This window comes from Castor canadensis, chromosome X (assembly GCF_047511655.1).
Source record: "Castor canadensis chromosome X, mCasCan1.hap1v2, whole genome shotgun sequence".
NCBI lineage: Eukaryota > Metazoa > Chordata > Mammalia > Rodentia > Castoridae > Castor > Castor canadensis.
This window is the reverse complement of record NC_133405.1, coordinates 101,884,806-101,904,879: the sequence shown is the minus strand read 5'-3', so window position 1 is coordinate 101,904,879 and position 20,074 is coordinate 101,884,806. Positions and strand designations below refer to the sequence as shown.

The window sequence follows — 20,074 nt, the reverse complement described above, 5'->3', positions numbered from 1 at the left end:
GAGGTTACTGACCTTTATTTAGTTAGACTCCCATTGTTGGATATTTACTTTTATTTTCCTTAACTTTTTTTGAAAAATGATCAGGCCATCAGAAAAATTCAAAAGATAGTGCCCTATTCACCAATTTATTTTCTTTCTCTTCACATTTTAGTAACTCCCTTGAAAGTTACCTAAATCCTTTAAAGCATGGATTTCCTAAGAATAGGGGCCACCGTGTGGTTAACACTTTCTGGAAATTTAATATCAATAATACTGCTATCTAATATATTGACATTTCTTCATTCCCCCACAGTGTCCTTTGTATTTGTTATTTTAAGAAATCCAGGATCTTGGGGACTGGCAGAGTAGCTCAAGTGGTAGAGCACCTGCCTAGCAAGCATGAGGCCCTGAGTTCAAACCCTAGGACTGGCCCTTCCCCATCCCTCCCCCCATCCCCCCCAATTTTTTTATTTATTTAAAGGGATTATGGTTTGCATTGTGTTGTCTCCTTCATGTTGTCTTTAATCTTTTTTATAGTTTCCCAGCTTTCTTTTGAGTGGTACTAGAGTTTGAACGCAGGGCCTTATGTTTTACCACTTGAACCATGCAGTCCACCTCCCTTAAGTCTGTGTCTTTGCATGTCTCATATTTTGTTAAATTCTACATTTTCAATAAAATATTGTAAGCCCCTTCTACCCCCCCATAATTTTTATTGTTAATCTTGTCTTCTTAGAGGTCACTGCTGGACCTGTATACTTGGTGACCTACTAGAGTTTGTGCTTAAATATCTTGAACCAATCTGTAAGGCTTCTATATATATGTTGAGGAGGTGACTATGTATTGGTTGGGATTGCTTTAAAAGTTCAAATAGTTTATAAATCCATTGTGACTTTTACTTTCTGCTTGTACATGGAGTCAGATGAGTACATGGCAAGAGGCTTTTCTAGTTTCTTGAGTGCGCACAGCGTTCCAGATCTCTAAGAATATGTGGGAGCTTATCAAGGTCTACAACCACTGTTTCATTCTCTAGATCACCTAGTAAAACTTAGATTTGGCTTTATGATTGGCCTAATCAATATTGTAGTTTTATGCCCTTTTTTTTTGGTGGTACTAGGGTTTGAACTCAGGGCCTCGTGCTCCGTAGGCAGGCTCTCTACCACTTGAACCACTCTGCCAGCCCTATTTTGTGCTGGGTAGTTTTGAGATAGGGTCTCACGAACTACTTGCTGGGCCTGGCTTCTAACTGCAGTCTTCCTGATGTCTGCTTCCCGAGTCCGTTACAGGCATGAGCCACTGGAACCAACACTTGTTACTTGGGAGACTTTCATTTTGTAATTATGTTTATTTGTATACCAGCTCCTCTGTCATTGGAGCTGGTTTTTTTTTTTTTTTTGTTGTTGTTGTACTAGGGTTTGAACTCAGGGCTTCATGCTTGCTAGGTAGACACTCTACCGCTTAAGTCACTCCACCAGCCCACAGCTGGTGTTTTTGACAGCTTTCTCTGCCTGCTCTGGTAGGAGGACTACCTTCCTAAGGACCTTGATAGGGTAGGGATTTTGGGAGTGCCCCACATGAACATGCCACACTCCTCCTATTTTTACTGTGGTTCAGTAGTTTTTCTTGAATAAATGCTTTAAAATTTATTGTATGTCTTTGATCATTTTCTAGTCTTTGTTTTGTATTTCATTCTTTTACTTAAAAAATAAATCCATGCCAAATTTTACTTTTTGCTTTTGGTTTACTATACTGTAAACATTGACATACAAATCACTATCAGGATTCAGAGCTCATGCTCTGCCTTTATAATCACACTGTCCTCAACCCATAACCCCTGGCAACCTCTCAAAGACTCCATGTCTGTACTTTTTATCTTTTCCACAATGTCATTTAGATGGGTGCTGATGGCTCAGGCCCCCGTAGTCCTAACTACTTGGGAGGCTGAGATCTGGTGAATCGCTGTTCGAGGTTAGCCTGAGCAAATAGTTCCCAAGAGCCCATCTCCAAAATAACCTGAGCAAAATGGACTGGAGGTGTGGCTTAAGCTCTGAGTTGAAATCCCAGTCCCACCAAAAAAACAAGTCATATATATAAATGGAATCATACAGCAAATAATCTTTTGGGTTTTTTTTTTTTTTTTAAACTCAGCATACTGTCCTGGAGTTTCCTTTGTCTGCATTAATAGTTTTTTATTACTATTATTTCTGCTGAGCAGCATTTCATTGTATAGAGGTACCAGTTTATCTGTTGATCTGTTGAAGGACATTTGGGTTGTTCTTGAATTTTGGCAACTATGGATGGAGTTGTTTAAACATTTATGAACATATTTTTGAGGATACGAGTTCTCATTTCTCTAGCATAAAATATTTAGGAGTGATAGGGATAGGTCATGGCTGGTATATGTTTACCTTTATAGCTAACTGTTAAAAGTATTTTTCAAGAAAGGATATATTAATTTTTTTGTTAGGTGTGGAACTGTATTATTATTGGAAGTTTATTTTGTCTCATCTATGATTTAGCCATGCTGTCTAGCCAACTTACCCTTTTCCTTTCTTTTTTAAAAAGCAGCTTTATTGAAGAATAATTACTGTATAGTAAACTGCCCATACTTAAAGTGTATAATTTGTTAAGTTTCGACATACTACACTACACCAAAACAAGTTAAGGAATATATCCATCATCTCGAATGTTTCCTCATGTGCTTTCATAATCTGTTTCTCCTGCCTTCTACCATCCTCAAGCAGACACTGATTGTCTTCCTATTAGGTTAGATTAGTGTGCATTTTCTAAAGTTTTGCTTAAATGTGATCACGTACTATGTATTCTTTTGGCCCAGTTTCTTTCAGCATAATTTTTAAGACTTACCCATGCTGTGTGCATCAATGTTTTTTGTCTTTTATTGCTGAGAAGTAATTGAGTTTATGGATATAGCATAATTTGAAACCTTGTGACGAACTTTTGGGTTTCTGGTTTGGGGTTATTAAAAGTGCTATGGACATTCTTATACAAGTCTTTTTGTATGGGCGTTATATATTTTATTTCCTTTTCTTTAGGTAAATACCTAGGAGTGGAATCATTGTATTGTATTGTAGGTATATTTAACTGAATAAACTCTCAAACTACTCCAAAATGGTTGTACCATTTTAAATACATTTCTACTGGCAGTGTATGAGAGTTGCAATTCTTTCATGTCCTTGCCACTCTTTGATATTGTTGCTCTTTTTAATTTTAGACATTCTAATATGTGCATAGTAGTACTTCATCCTCATTTAGTTTTTTTCTTTTTTTTTTTTGTGGTACTGGATTTGAACTTGGGACTTTGTGTTTGCTATACTGCTTGGGTTATACCTCCAGTCCTTCATTTAGTTTTTAATTTGCATTTCCCCAATGATAGTGAGTGCTTTTTCCTGTGATGGGGAGTGGAGATAGTCATTGTAAAACAGAGTAGAGAATAAACTCTACCTGTGTTAAAGATAAACATTTATCCAGTGTTGCAATTTAAAAAAAAATTTTAACTTTAATATTTTGAAACCAAGGAATTCATGGCTGTTTGGACCTCCTGGTTTGTCTTGATCTAAGGAGCTTGTCTGTATATTCTTGTGCCTTTTAGATCATTGCAGTTGTAGCTAGATAGACTATTAAGTGTTCTTGATTGATATAGTTAGCCTTTTGCTGCTGTTTTTGTGCCTTAGTAATATTTTGGTGCACGGCAGGTTACTTACATCTTACTTGACTTTTTAACTAACATTCTGTACAATAGACTGTATTTTCCATTAAAAAAAACCTTTTTCCTTCTTTTGGTTTCCCTAATATACCAAGGTCTCTCAGTTTTCCTCTTATTTAGCTGTCCTTTCTTTTTCTTCTATCTCCCTGACTCTCTCCTTTCTTTACCTGACAGTCTTATTATGTAGCCCAGGCTGGCCTTGGATTCTCCATCCTCCTACCTCAGCCTCCCAAGTGCTGGGATTATAGGCTGGTACCGCCTTGTCTTTTGTATCTTCCTCATTTAGTTTCACAGCTTCACCTACCCCCATCATTTTTTTCCCCCCCTAGTGCTGGGGTTTGAACTCAGGGCCTCATGCTTGGTAGGCAGGTGCTATACCACTGAGTCACTCTGCTAGCCCCTTTTTGTGTTGGGTATTTTCAAGATGGTATCTCATGAACTATTTGCCTGGGCTGGCTTTGAACCACCGTCCTCCTGGTCTCTGCCTCCTGAGTAACTCTGATTACAGGCGTGAGCCACCAGTGCCAGGCCAAGCCCTATTTTTTGAATCTTAACCATATATTTGTTTTTTCTTTTTTCTTTTCTCTCTCTCTTTCTTTCTTTCAGTCTACCATATCAGTCTTAGAAATACCTTCCTCCCTGGCCAGGGTCACTCACCCCTGTAATCCTATCTACTCAGGAGGCAGAAATCAGGAGGATCATTGACCATCGTGGGGTAAATAAAGACCCTATCTCAAAAACACCCAATACAAAACAGGTCTGGTGGAGTGGCTCAAGTTAAGAGTACCTGCCTAGCAAGTGGGAGGCCCTGAGTTTAAACCCCAGTACTTCCCTAAAAGAAAAAGAAGAAATACACCTCCTTTCTCCCCCCCCAACTTGCAGCCAATATCATTTGTAACAGTTTTGTGGGCAAATGTCCTGTATGGTCTCTCTAAGGAAATGTTCAGTTAGAAGAGTCAGTGTTCTGTGAGTATTCGAAAGATGGCATCCTACCAGATATTTATGGTTCATTTATAATTCTCTCATTCTAGATTTATTTCACCAGTCAGGAATAATATTTACCATAATGAATGTGGATAATGACACAACCGATACAAATTTTTCCATAGAGGACAGTTTTGCTAACCTTTTACCCATATAGTAACAAATTACTTAGAATGTACCATAAATGATTACTATAAATTATGTAATGACCCTTCATAGTTTATTGAAAATTCCTTAGAACTTCAGACTCGCAGTGAATTGGTAGTACATTGACTCTCCCCCTCCCCCTCCATCCTTTGGTGAGGTTGTAGCATTGTAAGATAAGTTTTAGGTTTTTTCGATAGCAAAATGATACTGTTGTAACCCTGAATAATAGGGAAGTTTTTTTTCCATAAATGGTTACATTTTTGATTTGGAACAGTTGAATGAAGGGGAGGCAAAGAAGGAATAGGAGGGTACTGTGAGTTATTCAAAATGTCAAACACTTCATTGTACAGTATCAAAAAATTGCATTCAGGGTTGGGGATGTAGCTTAGTGATAGAGCACATGCTTAGCGAGTGTGAGGTCTTGAGTTCCATGCCTAGCAATGACTGAAAAACAGAATCAAAAATAAAAAACTTCATTAATATCACCACCAATCTCATAAGAAAATCCTTTAAATATGGGGAGCTTTCAAACTCACAGTAGTGGTTGATATGAATTTCCAAACTTCTGACTTTTTGAAGTCTCAAATTTAATTATTGGTGACAAATATTGCTAGCTGCTTTGCTTGAATGATAGACTCATTCATATTTGAAAAGATGTCTTCTAAATGCTCAAGTCTGAAAAGCATACTTTGGCAGTTATTCTTTTGAGTAAAAATGATGTTCCATGAGAAAAGAGGCTAATTCAGTTTATAACTTAATCACCTATGTTCTTTCCCTCAATACAGTGAAGCTCTTGCACTTTGATATGGAGCAGAAATACTTTAAGTGAAATTCTCATTTTGTCATACAGATTTAGGGTTGGCATTTAATGAACTTTTTCTGCCATTTCATAGAGGATATGCTTTTTTTTTTTAAAAGGACAATTTTGTGTGTGTGTGTGTAGAAAACTCAACAATGTACATATCCCATTTCAGTGACAAATTTTAGCCTCTGTCTTTTTAGGGTTGACAGTGTAAGTCACAGATTTTTAGACTCAGGACTCCCCACTGATGGTAGATCTTGGGATATATGTCATTGTAATTGTCCCTGATAGCTTCCACCAACTTAGCTAGAGCTACTTTGTCTTTTGAGTTAACCTGTGCCATGGCAACAATGGTGCTAGATTTCTCAGTCTGGCTTTCCCCTTGAAGCCTTAGGAAATGCCCATCTTATAAGGTAATAGGGCAGACAGGAAGATAACCACCTGAATGGTATCCACATCATGAGCAAGTCACCACCAGGTAACCCTTCTTGCTTTCTACCAAAGAGGTGCCTAAAGGACAGATGTTCTCTTAATGGGGACATCACCTTTACCAGCAACTTTTCTCTTAGCCCAGGCCAATAGTCTTTTGCTTTGGGTCTGGTCTGTATTTGTGGGCCAGTTTAAGCAGTTGTGTAGCTGTTGGCCATTTAAAGCCTTGGGTGAACTGGTTAATTGCAGAAGCACTTTCAGCAGCTTATAGAGGAGGGCCCTTTGCTATGGCAGCCAGTTACAGTGAGACCATTTGACAAAGTAGGTGAGGTCCCTTTGGGATGCCCTGTCCAGTGCTCAAATTCTTACACATTTGTCAAATAGAGGATTTATCACTTTCTTGTTTTCTTGTTGCTTCATGACAACAGGGGCAGGGCCTACCTTCTTTCCTTTTGGCAATGTGGATGGCTGGAGGAACATTGAGGATATTCTTAAATTAAAACTGGCATTAAAAAGCAAAGTATAATCCCCCAAACCATAAGTGCTTATTTGTGAAGAAAATAAGAATATAGTATTTAGTTTGGTGCCTTTGCCTTGTTTCCTACTAGGGTGCCAGCGATTTTGCTTACCATTGCTTTTGTGTTATTAGTATAAATGTTGATAGAGTTAAAAAGAGGAATAACATCTTAATAGTATAATGAAAATAATTTTGATGTAGCAGACCTCCTGAAAGACTTGGAGCGTTCTAGTTGACTATGATCCGCACTTTGAGAATAGCATGTATTCTAGAGATTATACATGTATGTTTATACATGCATGTATGTTTAGAGATTATAGCAAATCAAAGTCTAATTGATGATTTTTCCCTTTTCTTGGGCAATGCAAGATTCCTAAAAGCCTGTTTACTCTCCCTATAATTCTGTATGTGGGTTGGTTGGTTTGTTTTAGTATTATTTTTGTGTGTGTATGTGTGTGTTCTGGGGATTGAACCCAGGCCTCAAGTGTGCTTAGGCTAGTGCTGTACCACTGAACTATATCCCCCATCCCACTTATTTGGGGGCAAGGGGCAGGGTTTCACTCTATAGCCTAGGCTGGCTTCAAAACTCACAATCCTGCTGCCTGCTGGAATTACATGTGTAAACTCCCACACCTGACTTCTGTATGTGTTTTAAACAGTGTATTTAAAGTTGTTGCATCCATATTTAACATTTTCTTTGCTTGCCATCTCTTACTGCATCTCTAATGTTTCTTTTGAGGTTGTTTTCTGAGTGTGGGTCTGCTATATTCACATTTCTGAAAATATCTTCATTTCACCTTTATGAAGTACATGTTTAGGTGCTTTTTCTTAATTGTTTTGGGCATTCTAGTTAATTTTAGATTTTTTTTTTTTTTTGGTGGTACTAGGCAGGCGCTCTACCACTTGAGCCACTCTACCAGTCCTAGTTCATTTTAGAATTATGTCGTCTGTATATATACAAAAAAGCTGTTAAAATTTAGGTTGGGGTTGCTTTGAATACACACACACACACACACACACACACACACACACACACACTCTTAATGAATTTTCCAAATTAGGGAGAATTGGACAGTCTTTGATTTTTAATGAGTGCTTGATTATTTCCATGTACAAATGTTGAGCACTTTTCTTAGATTTATAGTTACATACTTTGGGGGGGGCACAGTGTTACATACTTCTTTTTTTGGCAGCACTGGGGTTTGAAATTAGGGCTTTATGCTTGCTAGGCAGGCACTTTACCACTGGAGCCACTTCACCAGCCCAGTTTTGTATTGAGGTTTTCAAGATAGGGTCTTGTGAACTGTTTTCCCTGTGCTGGCTTTGAACCTCAATCCTCCTAATCTCTGCCTCCCGAGTAGCTAGGATTGCAGGCATGAGCCACTGGCGCCCGGTTTATAAACTTCTTAAAAAAAAAATCACAAATTCTAATTGTGTTTGCCAATTTATAGGAATACAACTGACATTTGTATATTCACCTCAAGCCTTATATTTATCTGTTCTAGTAACTTCTGTAATTTTAACTTTTAACATAGTCTACCTATGTTATGTCATGCTATGCATAGTGTGGACCTTAAAAGAGTATGTTTCTAGTTCTCTCATCCTTGTCTTTTGTATCCTATACATTTTACATATATATATATATATATATATATATATATATATATATGTATAAGTAAATAAAATAAACCCACAATACATTGCTAGTATTTTTTACTGAAAAAAATTGTTTTTTGAAAACAAATGTCTTTGGGGTATAATTCACATACTTAACTTTGCTCATTTTAAATGATGAGTTTAGATAAGTGTATCCACCATGGTCTTTTGAGATTGGCTTTGTTCAATCACTATAATACAGATATGCATCTATGCTATATCATTAGTACACTAGTTCCTTTTTATTGCTAAATACTATACCATTGTATAGATTACCACAGTTTATCCATTTACCCACGAAAGATACTTGGTTCATTTCCAGTTTTCAATGATTATGAGTAAAGCTTTTATAAACATTCAGGTACAGGTTTTGGTATGAGCATAAACTTTCACTTTTATAGGGTAAATGCTTAGGAAGGAGATTGCTGGGTTATGGTAAATTATGCTTAACTTTGCACTTTACTGTTGACCTGTGTTTCAGAGTGACCATACCATTTTGCATTCTCACTAGCAGTATGAGAATTCTAATCGTTCTGCATCTTCATTGACACTTGGTAATGTCACTTTTTGAAAATTACAGCCATTGAAATATATGCAAAGTAATACCTGATTGTGGTTTTTATTGATTTCTGTGGACTTGAAATTTGGACATACGAGTTCTAGCCTTATTCTTTTTCAGAATTGCTTGGTTATTCTCATTCCTTTGCCTTTCCATATAAGTTTTATAATCCTTCCTCCATATCTGCAAAAAGTCCTGTGGGGATGTTTTGAAATTTCACTAGATCTGTATAGTAAATGAGTTTGGAGAGTGTCTCATCTTAGTACTGTTGAGTCAATCATGAGCAACATATCTCCCTGTACTTATTTAGGTCTTTGAGGTCTCTCCCTCCCTCCTAGCATTTTGTAATTTTTTTTCTGCATATATAGATTCTGTTGTACATATTTTGTTAGAATTATAACTATCCATTTCATATTTTTGGAGCAATTGCAAGTGGCATTTTAGAATTTTGTTTCCAATTATTCATTGTTAAGTATATAGAAATACTATTTTTTTATGTTGGCCTTTTATTCTGTGACCTTGCTAAACTCAGTTAATGTTTATAGGCGTTTTTTTTTGTTGTTAGTTTTAAGGAGACTTTTAAAAATTGTGAGTGTTAGAAATGAAAGAGGCATGGAAGTGGCAGAGAGACCACTCAAAGGCAGCACAAGGTTTATTGTTCAGAAAGGAGCCCTGCAGAGGGGGACCCCAGTGAGAGAGCTGGAGCTCCAGGGAGTGGTCTGGAGGGAAAACCCCGCTGGGTGGGAACATTCTTCAGAGTAGAGTCAAGCTAGAGGGAAGCTAGAGGAGATATGTGATAACTATTTAGATAAGTTGCTCAGGGAAGCTAGAGGAGATAAGTGGAATTAGGTAGATAAGTTGCTCAGCTCTAGACCCCTTGGTGAGGTGGTGGCTTGTTTATTTCCTTGAGGCTAGATGTGGTCCTTCCAGTGGGTGGTGGGGTTTCAGTAAGCTACCTGCAAGGGTGGGGGGAGGGGTCCAATTCTAAGGTGGCTTCTTTTTGTTTACCCTAATCTAACACAGACAAGGTTCTTTGTAGCACTATTTCCGGGGCTGTCCATCGCATTGTATAGATCAACATTTCTATTTGATATAATTTTCCTTCTCTTTCAGAATTTCTTTTAACATTTTTTGGACTGTAAGTTGGCTGGTGATGAATCCTTTTAGCTTTTGTATATCTAAAAGGTATACTTTGATCATCATTTTTGAAAGATATTTTTGTTGGGTGTGGAATTATAAGATGACAACTTTTCCCCCCTTTCTGTTCAGTAACTATAATGATCTACTTTATTCCAGCTAGCAAGAAGGTTTCTTTTTTTTATTTTTTTATTATTCATATGTGCATACAATGCTTGGTCATTTCTCCCCCCTGCCCCCACCCCCTCTCTTACCACCCACCCCACCCTCTCCCCCCTACCCCTCGATACCCGGCAGAAACTATTTTGCCCTTATCTCTAATTTTGTTGAAGAGAGAGTATAAGCAATAATAGGAAGGAACAAGGGTTTTTGCTAGTTGAGATAAGGATAGCTATACAGGGAGTTGACTCACATTAATTTCCTGTGCGTGTGTGTTACCATCTAGGTTAATTCGCTTGATCTAACCTTTTCTCTAGTTCCTGGTCCCCTTCTCCTATTGGCCTCAGTTGCTTTTAAGATACCTGCTTTAGTAGTTTCTCTGCGTTGAGGGCAACAAATGCTATCTAGTTTTTTAGGTGTCTTACCTATCCTCATATCTCCCTTGTGTGCTCTTGCTTTTATCATGTGATCAAAATCCAATCCCGTTGTTGTGTTTGCCCTTGATCTAATGTCCGCATATGAGGGAGAACATACGATTTTAGGTCTTTTGGGCCAGGCTAACCTCACTCAGAATGATGTTCTCCAATTCCATCCATTTACCAGCGAATGATAACATTTCGTTCTTCTTCATGGCTGCATAAAATTCCATTGTGTATAGATACCACATTTTCTTGATCCATTCGTCAGTAGTGGGGCATCTTGGCTGCAGAAACGCCTTCTACTGTGGTTATTGCATAACATATCATCACAACAACAACAACATACTTTTATTATCTTGCATGGTTTCTGTGGACCAGGAATTTGGGGAGGGCTCATTTGGGAGGTTCCAGTTCTTGGTCTTTCATTGGGTTGGAGTCAAATGGTTGCTGGTGTCAGAAAGGCAAAAAGCAAGAGTGCTGGACCACTTGGACTGATCTGGGTTAGTCTTTTCTTTCTTTCTTTCTTTCTTTTCTATATTGGGGCTTGAACTCAGGGCCTATACCTGGAGCCACTCCACCAGCCTTTTTTTTGTGAAGGGTTTTTTTGAGATAGGGCCCAGGTTGGCTTTGAACTGTGATCCTCCTGATCTCTGCCTCTTGAGTAGTTGGGATTACATGAGTGAGCAACCGGTGCCCAGCTGAGTTAGTCTTTTCATGTAGGCTTATTATCCTTCCCTGTATCCTTTCCATGTGAGCTGCTTTGGCTTCCTCACAACATGTCCTTGGAACAGTTAGACTGCTCACAAAGCTGCTAACAGTTTCAAGAGGGAATATTCCAGCAAAACACAGAGGAGCTGCCTCACTTCTTCTGACTTTGCCTTAGAAGTCTCGCAGTGTCACTACTTCTGTACTCTTAACTAGTCAAAACAGTCATAAAGGTCCAAGTTTCTAGTCACCAAGTTTCTAGGGGATGGGATATAAGCCCCACCTCTTGATAAGAAGTGTGTAGAGTGTCAAGATCATGTTCTAGGAAGCATGAGTGGGACGGTAGATATGTGGCATTCTTTGGAAAATACAATTGCTATGCCTTGTTAAAGGTACATTTGGTTCTGCATACTTAGCATTTAGCATAAATTTGGTTAAAATTCCATTGTGTATACATACCACATTTTCTTGATCCATTCATCAGTAGTGGGGCACCTTGGCTATTTCCATAACTTGGCTATTGTGAATAGTGCCACAATAAACATGGGTGTGCAGGTGCCTCTGGAGTAACCTGAGTCACATTCTTTTGGGTATATCCCCAAGAGTGGTATTGCTGGATCAAATGGTAGATCAATGTTTAGCTTTTTAAGTAGCCTCCAAATTTTTTTCCAGAGTGGTTGTACTAGTTTACATTCCCACCAACAGTGTAAGAGGGTTCCTTTTTCCCCCGCATCCTCACCAACACCTGTTGTTCGTGGTGTTGCTAATGATGGCTATTTTAACAGGGGTGAGGTGGAATCTTAGTGTGGTTTTAATTTGCATTTCCTTTATTGCTAGAGATGGTGAGCATTTTTCATGTGTTTTTTGGCCATTTGAATTTCTTCTTTTGAGAAAGTTCTGTTTAGTTCACTTGCCCATTTCTTTATTGGTTCACTAGTTTTGGGGGAATTTAGTTTTTTGAGTTCCCTATGTATTCTGGTTATCAATCCTTTGTCTGATGTGTAGCTGGCAAATATTTTCTCCCACTCTGTGGGTGTTCTCTTCAGTTTAGAGACCATTTCTTTTGTTGAACAGAAGCTTTTTAGTTTTATGAGGTCCCATTTATCTATGATATCTCTTAGTTGCTGAGCACAGCTTAGGTTCCATTGAGAAAGTTCTTACCTATACCTACTAATTCCAGAGTATTTCCTACTCTTTCCTGTATCAACTTTAGAGTTTGGGGTCTGATATTAAGATCCTTGATCCATTTTGAGTTAATCTTGGTATAGGGTGATATACATGGATCTAGTTTCAGTTTTTTGCAGACTGCTAGCCAGTTTTCCCAACAGTTTTTGTTGAAAAGGCTGCTTTTTCTCCATCGTATATTTTTAGCACCTTCGTCAAAGACAAGTTGGTTATAGTTTTGTGGCTTCATATCTGGGTCCTCTATTCTGTTTCGCTGGTCTTCATGTCTGTTTTTGTGCCAGTACCATGCTGTTTTTATTGTTACTGCTTTGTAATATAGTTTGAAGTCCGGTGTCGTGATACCTCCAGCATTGTTCTTTTGACTGAGTATTGCCTTGGCTATTCCTGGCCTCTTGTAAAGTTTCCATACAAATTTAACAGTAGATTTTTCAATCTCTTTAATGAATGTCATTGGAATTTTGATGGGAATTGCATTAAACATGTAGATTACTTTTGGGAGTATAGACATTTTTACCATGTTGATTCTACCAATCTAATTGCATGGGAGATCTCTCCACTTTCTATAGTCTTTCTCAATCTTCAGAAGTTTATAGTTTTCCTTGTAGAGGTCATTCACATCCTTTGTTAGGTTTACACCTAGGTATTTGATTTTTTTTGAGGCTATTGTAAATGGAATTGTTTTCATATATTCCTTTTCAGTTTGTTCATTATTAGTGTGTAGAAATGCTAATGATTTTTCTATCTTGATTTTATGTCCTGCTACCGTGCTAGAGCAAGAAGTTTTCTCATGTGCAGCAGCCTAAAAAGCCTCTAGGCAGTAAGTTTGGAGTAATTTAAGAGCTCACATCCTTGGTTTTCTCAGTGATTATTGTTGTGGGTTCTTTTGTATTCAATGTTATAAACTTTTGTTTCACATGTTTTTCTCTGGGTATTTAGTTGTTTCACGCAGGAATGAATTCGGTCCCTTCATTGAATCTTTACTGAAAGCATAAGTCCATAGACTTTAGAATTTTAAACCTCAGATATCCTAGTGGAGTGGGAGATAGAGATGTCAAGAAGAATGTCACTTCAGTAATTCAAGTGTATGTCTTCTTGGAAAAGCTATTTTTAAGTTTTTTTTTTCTGAGACTAGTGGGTTGGTATTTATTTCACTGATTTAAAATAAAATTTTGAATGTGAGCTTAGAGATTGCAGCTAAATTGAAATGGTATTTTGGGTGGTCAGTTTTCATATTTTATATGAAAATGAGTATAGTATTTAGTATAAATCACTAATGAGTAAGAAAGTTTTCTTTTCAGGTTCAGAGTTTTGATAAAATATTTTAGAGTTTTTTTTGGGGGGGGATGGGGTGTGGCTTGGGTTTGACTCATTTCATTGGTGGCCTCCAGGCTTTGTGTATTCTGTTCCGTAGATGAGGCCTCCAAACCCAGTGCTCAGGTTTACACTGGACTTTTTTGGGGGTGGGGTGGAAGGGGATAGTACCCAGGGCATTAGGCATGCTAAGCAATTACTTTACTATTGAGCTATATCCCTAGCCCTTGGTTTTTGGAGAAAAAGTTTTGCTGTGTAGCTTAGGCTGGCTATGAACTCATGTATGTAGCCCAGGCTGGCGTGGCTTTACTACCACACCTGGCTCTGGCTTCAATACAAAAAGTTGCTTTGGCATTCTCTCTGTGTCTGCTTCTCTGAGTTTGGCCCCCTACTCCACCTCCCCTGCCTACCCTTTGTAACTTCGTTGCTAGGTTGAGTTCACGTTAAGAAACTTGTGTCTCCACTCACTCCCCCCCATCCCCATGTTTCATCTTATATTTTCAGTAGTAGCAGTTGTCTGTAAGTGGGAAATTGATAGTTTATACTAATTACTGGGAGAAACTATTGAGAACACTTAATATTGGCAATTTTGTGTGTATGTATGTATTATGTTTGTATAAACTCAGAGGCTTTGATTGCCCTGGAACCAGGGCTGTTTTATATATGGCAGCCCCAAAAGTCAAGGCTATTTCTGTTGTAGAGCTCCTGTTACTCATTTCTGGTACATTGTTTGAAAGCTTTAGAAGCTAAATCTCAGGAACAGAGCCATGTGTGGTTAAGTTTTTTAGTTCATGAGGAGTTATAGATCCTGACTCATGATGGGGGGAAGTACAAAATTGGATAGGGAAGAACACTGCAATTAGGGTCCTTGCTTTATAGTAGAAAATATCAGTGCATATTTAATCAAGTCAGGGGCTTGGGATTTTATTCCAAATCTAATGTATTTACTGTAAAGGAAATAGTGGTTGGTTGATTGGTTTTGAGAAACTAGGGAACCCTTTACAGCAAAAACTATAAAGAAGCTGGGCCCTGATAGTTCAAGCCTGTAATCCTAGCTACTCAGGAGGCAGAGATCAAGCTACTCAGGAGGATCAAGGTTTGACCTTATCTCGAAAAAACCCATCACAAAAAGGGACTGGTGGAGTGGCTGAAAGTGTAAGCCCTGAGTTCAAGCCCCAGTACTGCAAAAAACAAAACAGAACCCCCACCTCCCCAAATTATAAAGAATTTATTGGTAAATGCAAACTGGGAACAAATATCCTGTGACAGCCTTTTATAAAAATCCTTTATGTATGAATAGGACTTGACATATCATTAATGAAAAGAGCTATTTATAATCCAATAGGAAACTATGTACAACTTTTGAATAGGTTGATAATTCATGAAAGAAGTAACAAACTTTGCTATTAAATATTTGGAAAAAACCAATCAGAATTAAATGAGTCCTACTGATGGATGGCATATTGGTTCATCTTTGCTTTTTGGGCAGATCAAAAGCCTAAATTGTGCTTTTCATGTGACTGAGGAATTTAAAGGAATATACATTTGCTAAATTATATTCAGAGGGAAATAATAATAGTAAAAACTTTGTTAACTGTTTAATAAAATGCTATGCAGATGATAATTTGAAATCTTTTTGTTTTGATGAGGTAAAGTTAACATTGAATTAATGAAGTAGTGTATTAATTTACATATAAAAGTTTGTACCATTTGTATGTATACACAGAGAACACGGAGAAAAGTATGAATTTTATTCATAGTGAATAAAAAGTATTTTTTTCTTTGAGGAGAAGCCACTGTTGCAGTTTCTCTAGTTTCAGGGTTTTTCATTTATTCAATAAATTGAAGTGCATAGATATGTAATAGAAATCATAGAATACAAAGCAGATTTTATTCAGTGGAGCTCATGCTCATAAACATTTCTTCTAGTCTTTCATGCTATTTGAAGTGCTTGCTTCTTTTTCTGTGCATTTTCTCAGAAATGTGCATACTTTGCTAACAACAATTCATTTGAATTACATATTTGTCCAGGCTATAACAAGTAAACAGTCTTTTACCATCCTGAAGATATGGCCAAAATAATGTTGCTGCAGACAGGCTTTCTTTGTATGTCTTTTTGGAACTCTGAATTAAACATGTCCAGCCAAAATGACAGGGAGAAGCTTGCTGTAAGATTGTCTTTGTCAACCTCTAGGTAGTAGTCTGTTTTCTGTTGCTAAAATGAAATATTTGAGGCTGGATACTTACAAAGAAAAGAGGTTCATTGAGGTTCAAAGACATCCTGTCAGCTCTGGTGACGATATCTTGATAATGTTAGAATAGCAGGAGCTTGTGCAAGAGAGAGGGATCACGTTCTGAGACGGGAAGCCAGAGAGCAGTTTAGAAGTCAAACTTGTTCTTTTATTACAGCCCTCTTTCTAACCACATCCCATGAGAACTACTTAATCCTTTCCAAGAGCAGTACCTCACAGGACCTAACCACTTCCCACTAGGCTCTACTTCTTAGTAAAGGTTCCACACTAGAACAGCAGCATTACTCTCAACTACACCCCACTGGAAATAAGCTTCCAACACATGAACTCTCAAACATACTCAAACCATAGAAGTAAATAATAGACCTGGTAGATTAGCAGGCAAATAAGGTGGCTTTTTTTTTAAATTTATTTTTAAAGTATAATGGATTTTGCTTTATAGGGAAGAATCACAGGGTCACTCTGGGCTTTGCTCACAAAAGCTACACTGAACTGAAGTTGTATCTCATGTTGTACTTTCCTCCAAATTTTAAAGCACACTATTTTAAAGGTTCTTCAAGACTTAATTCATATGCTTGATTTGAATGAGACTTTATAAACAGTGTACTTGATAGTTAATTTGTTTTTTGAGCAGCACTGGGGTTTGAACTCAGGATCTCACGCTTGCTAGATATGCGTTTGCCACTTGAGCCACTCCGCCAGCCCTTTAGTGTGCTTGAATATATACCATCTGTACAATGTTGCATTTATCATGCTGCAGAGAAAATTTATTTGGAAAAAAGCTGTGTCAAACACCTTTTTAAAAAATGTTAGCTCTGTGTGTGTGTGTGTGTGTGTGTGCGCGCGCGTGTGTATGTGTAAGTGTAAGCACAGAGTCCATAGTTCATTTGGCTGTGTGCATTTGCAGTAAAGGTTTTTAGAGCTAGTAGTCAAAAAAAAGCAACTTGTTGGTTGAGACAGTACAGCCTAATTTGCTTTGTTGTACTGTATTTGGTCTTTCATTTGACAAAATACTAAACAGAAAAATCAACACTAGGGAAATTAAGAAGGTATCTTTGAGAAAATACCAAGAAGTGTAGGGTAAAGCATTTCCCACATATACACCACACTTTGAATTACACACACACACACACACACAAAGTAGTATTTATTTATTTATTTTGTCACAGGTGGATTTTGAATGTGGTCACTTGGTTTATTTTTGTTAGGTCTTTTTGTCTCCTTTTTGGTTTCCTTCTTTTGCAGTGCTGAGGATCTTATGTGTGTTAGGCAAGTGTTCTATCACTGATCTGTACTACAGCCCACTATGATTGTTTTTTATTATGATTAAGAAGGGTGAGAAAAGAACTGAGGCTAAGTTTTTCTGAGGAATGAGGACAGTGGAGATAATAGGTGTTGCTTTTCTGCTTGGTGTGGACTAGTGTGTAGAAGTGTGCAAAGAAGAGCTAATTACGGAGATTCTCTTTCCTGAATATGACTTCAGGTTCCAAGGCATGACTTTAATTGCTTAGAGGCCCTGGAGCCATATTGTTTAATCCACTTCTGCTTATTGGTAGCTCTGTGATTTTTGAGAATAGAATTTACTTTTCTTGGTGCCTCAGTTTTCCTATCAGTATAGTTAATTAGTCCAGTTTGATTTCAGTAGTGTAGTTCTGTGAGAATATTTTACAGTAGCAAAGTGTTTTAATTTGTTTGATAAGAGTAGTGAAGTACTGTGATGCTTTTTTGAATGATTATTTATTCTTTAGCATTCAGCACATCCCATGAATTCAAAGTAGTAGTTCCAGAGAGACTGAGAAGTCTAGATTTAATACTGATGAGGTTTTAATTTTTATTATACTATTATGCACATATCTCATTGGGCAGAACTTTGTCACCAGACCACTACAGAGACGGTTGCAAATCTCAGTCTTCACTCTGTACAAACTTGTCTAATTAAGTTTAGGAGTTCTGTTAATAAAAGAGGGGAGAAAGTGTATCTGGAACACATAGAATCTGAAGCAAGCTGCAAAACAGTGTGTATGTAGATATGTAAATATTAATGAAGTCGAGAAAGTGGGAAAGTATGTTCACATCTGCAAGACAATCTTGAATATGGTAGACAATTTTAACATTTGTTGCTTCTGGGAAAGGCAGTTAGATGGCTGAGTTCAGAACTAGGAAGAGACACCTCCAAAAAGGAGAACTATAGGCCAATCTCCTTAATGAACATTGATGCAAAAATCCTCAACAAAATAATGGCAAACCGAATTCAACAACACATCAAAAAGATTATTAACCACGACCAAGTAGGCTTCATCCCAGGGATGCAGGGGTGGTTCAACATATGAAAATCAATAAACGTAATAAACCACATTAACAGAAGCAAAGACAAAAACCACTTGATCATCTCAGTAGATGCAGAAAAAGCCTTTGATAAGATCCAACATCATTTCATGATAAAAGCTCTTAAGAAAACTAGGAATAGAAGGAAAGTACCTCAACATTATAAAAGCTATATATGACAAACCTACAGCCGCCATTATACTTAACGGAGAAAAACTGAAACCATTCCCTCTAAAATCAGGAACGAGAGAAGGATGCCCACTATCTCCACTCCTATTCAACATAGTACTGGAATTCCTAGCCAGAGCAATTAGGTAAGAAGAAGGAATAAAAGGAATACAAATAGGTAAAGAAACTGTCAAAATATCCCTATTTGCAGATTACATGATCCTATACCTTAAAGACCCCAAACACTCTGCTCAGAAGCTTCTAGACATCATCAATAGCTATAGCAAGGTAGCAGGATATAAAATCAACATAGAAAAATCATTAGCATTTCTATACACTAAAAATGAGCTGTTAAAATATATGGAATTTATGGGATGAGAAAGTTTGAAGATTGTGTGGAGTTGAAGTAAGATGGACAAAAGTTTGAATTTGTATGATAGGACTGGACCTAAGTATCCAACAGACAATAGGAACTAATTGGAGATTGGAGAACAGAAAGCATAGCAATAAATGGCACTGCATTGAAGAGTAGTTTTTGTTTAGGGCATGAATTGGGCTGCAGAAGTAGAGTATTCAAGGTGAATCAAGTGACAGTAAAGGGACAATATGGTGTTCCTTGGAATTCAGAAATGATAGCTAAAAAAGAGGGGTACAAGTGTTGGAAAGATTTAGTAGTAACCAATTAGATGTGTAGGGATTAAGAAGTGATTTGAATTGTTCCTTCTAGTGAAAAGGAAACTTAAGATAGAAATTTTTGAACAGAGCAAAAAAGATTACTACTTGTTGAATTTAAGATGATATTGGGATATCCAAGTGGGAAAAGTCTGTTAGGTTGTTTAGAGTTAAAAATTTAGAGTCCTTAGCATGGAGGCTTAATGAAGACCCAAGTCTTCTCCTCTCATCTTGCCTCTTCTCCCTTGTTCTAACATAGCAAGAACATTTAACTAATTTATAAGGCACAAATGCATCTTCAGTTAAGGGTAAAGATAATGAAGATAGAGAAATGAAGTTGGATGAAGAAAGGAGTGGGAAAAGCAAATTGGTGAGAAAAGAGGAGAAAAATATGGTGTGGAGGAAAATAAAAATTACATAAAGGAGACAGGAATTGGCTTGCTTTTACTTTTGATGCCTAGCAGCCAATTAAGTATTCAGGACTGAATGTGTGCTCACTGATTAATGACTGACATAATACTAAGCATTTTTAATTATCCATAGTACTGTCTATATTAGTGCCTTAAAAACACCTAGGCAGGTTTGGTGGTCCATGTCTGTAATCCCAGTACAGGGAGGTTGAGCCACAAAGATCTTGAGTTCAAGGCCACCCTGGGCAACATAGCAAAACCCTGTCTCAAAACAGCAGCAGCAACAACGACAACAAAATTTTACCATCTTAATCATTTTTAATTGGATAGTTCAGTATTGTTAAATACATTCACATGGTTGTACAGCCAGCCTCCAGAACTCATCTTGTAAAAGTGAAACTCTATACCTATGAAACAACTGCTGATATTTCAGTGCTTATCATAATGTTTGCAATATTTATCCCCTTTAAAATAATACAGAAGTTTGACCTTTTCCCGTAAAATAATAGGCTGAGCATCCCTAATCTGGAAATCTGA

General features: G+C 37.4%; 1 protein-coding gene and 1 pseudogene across 6 annotated transcripts in view; one reads left to right on the top strand and one right to left on the bottom strand.

Moving 5' to 3' along the window:
* The window catches only part of Kdm6a (lysine demethylase 6A), a 198,442-nt gene that overhangs the window by 45,519 nt on the left and 132,849 nt on the right, over positions 1-20,074 (top strand). The gene's annotated exons all lie outside the window — the stretch shown is intronic.
* Positions 5,830-6,542, bottom strand: LOC141419799 (large ribosomal subunit protein eL8 pseudogene; annotated as a pseudogene).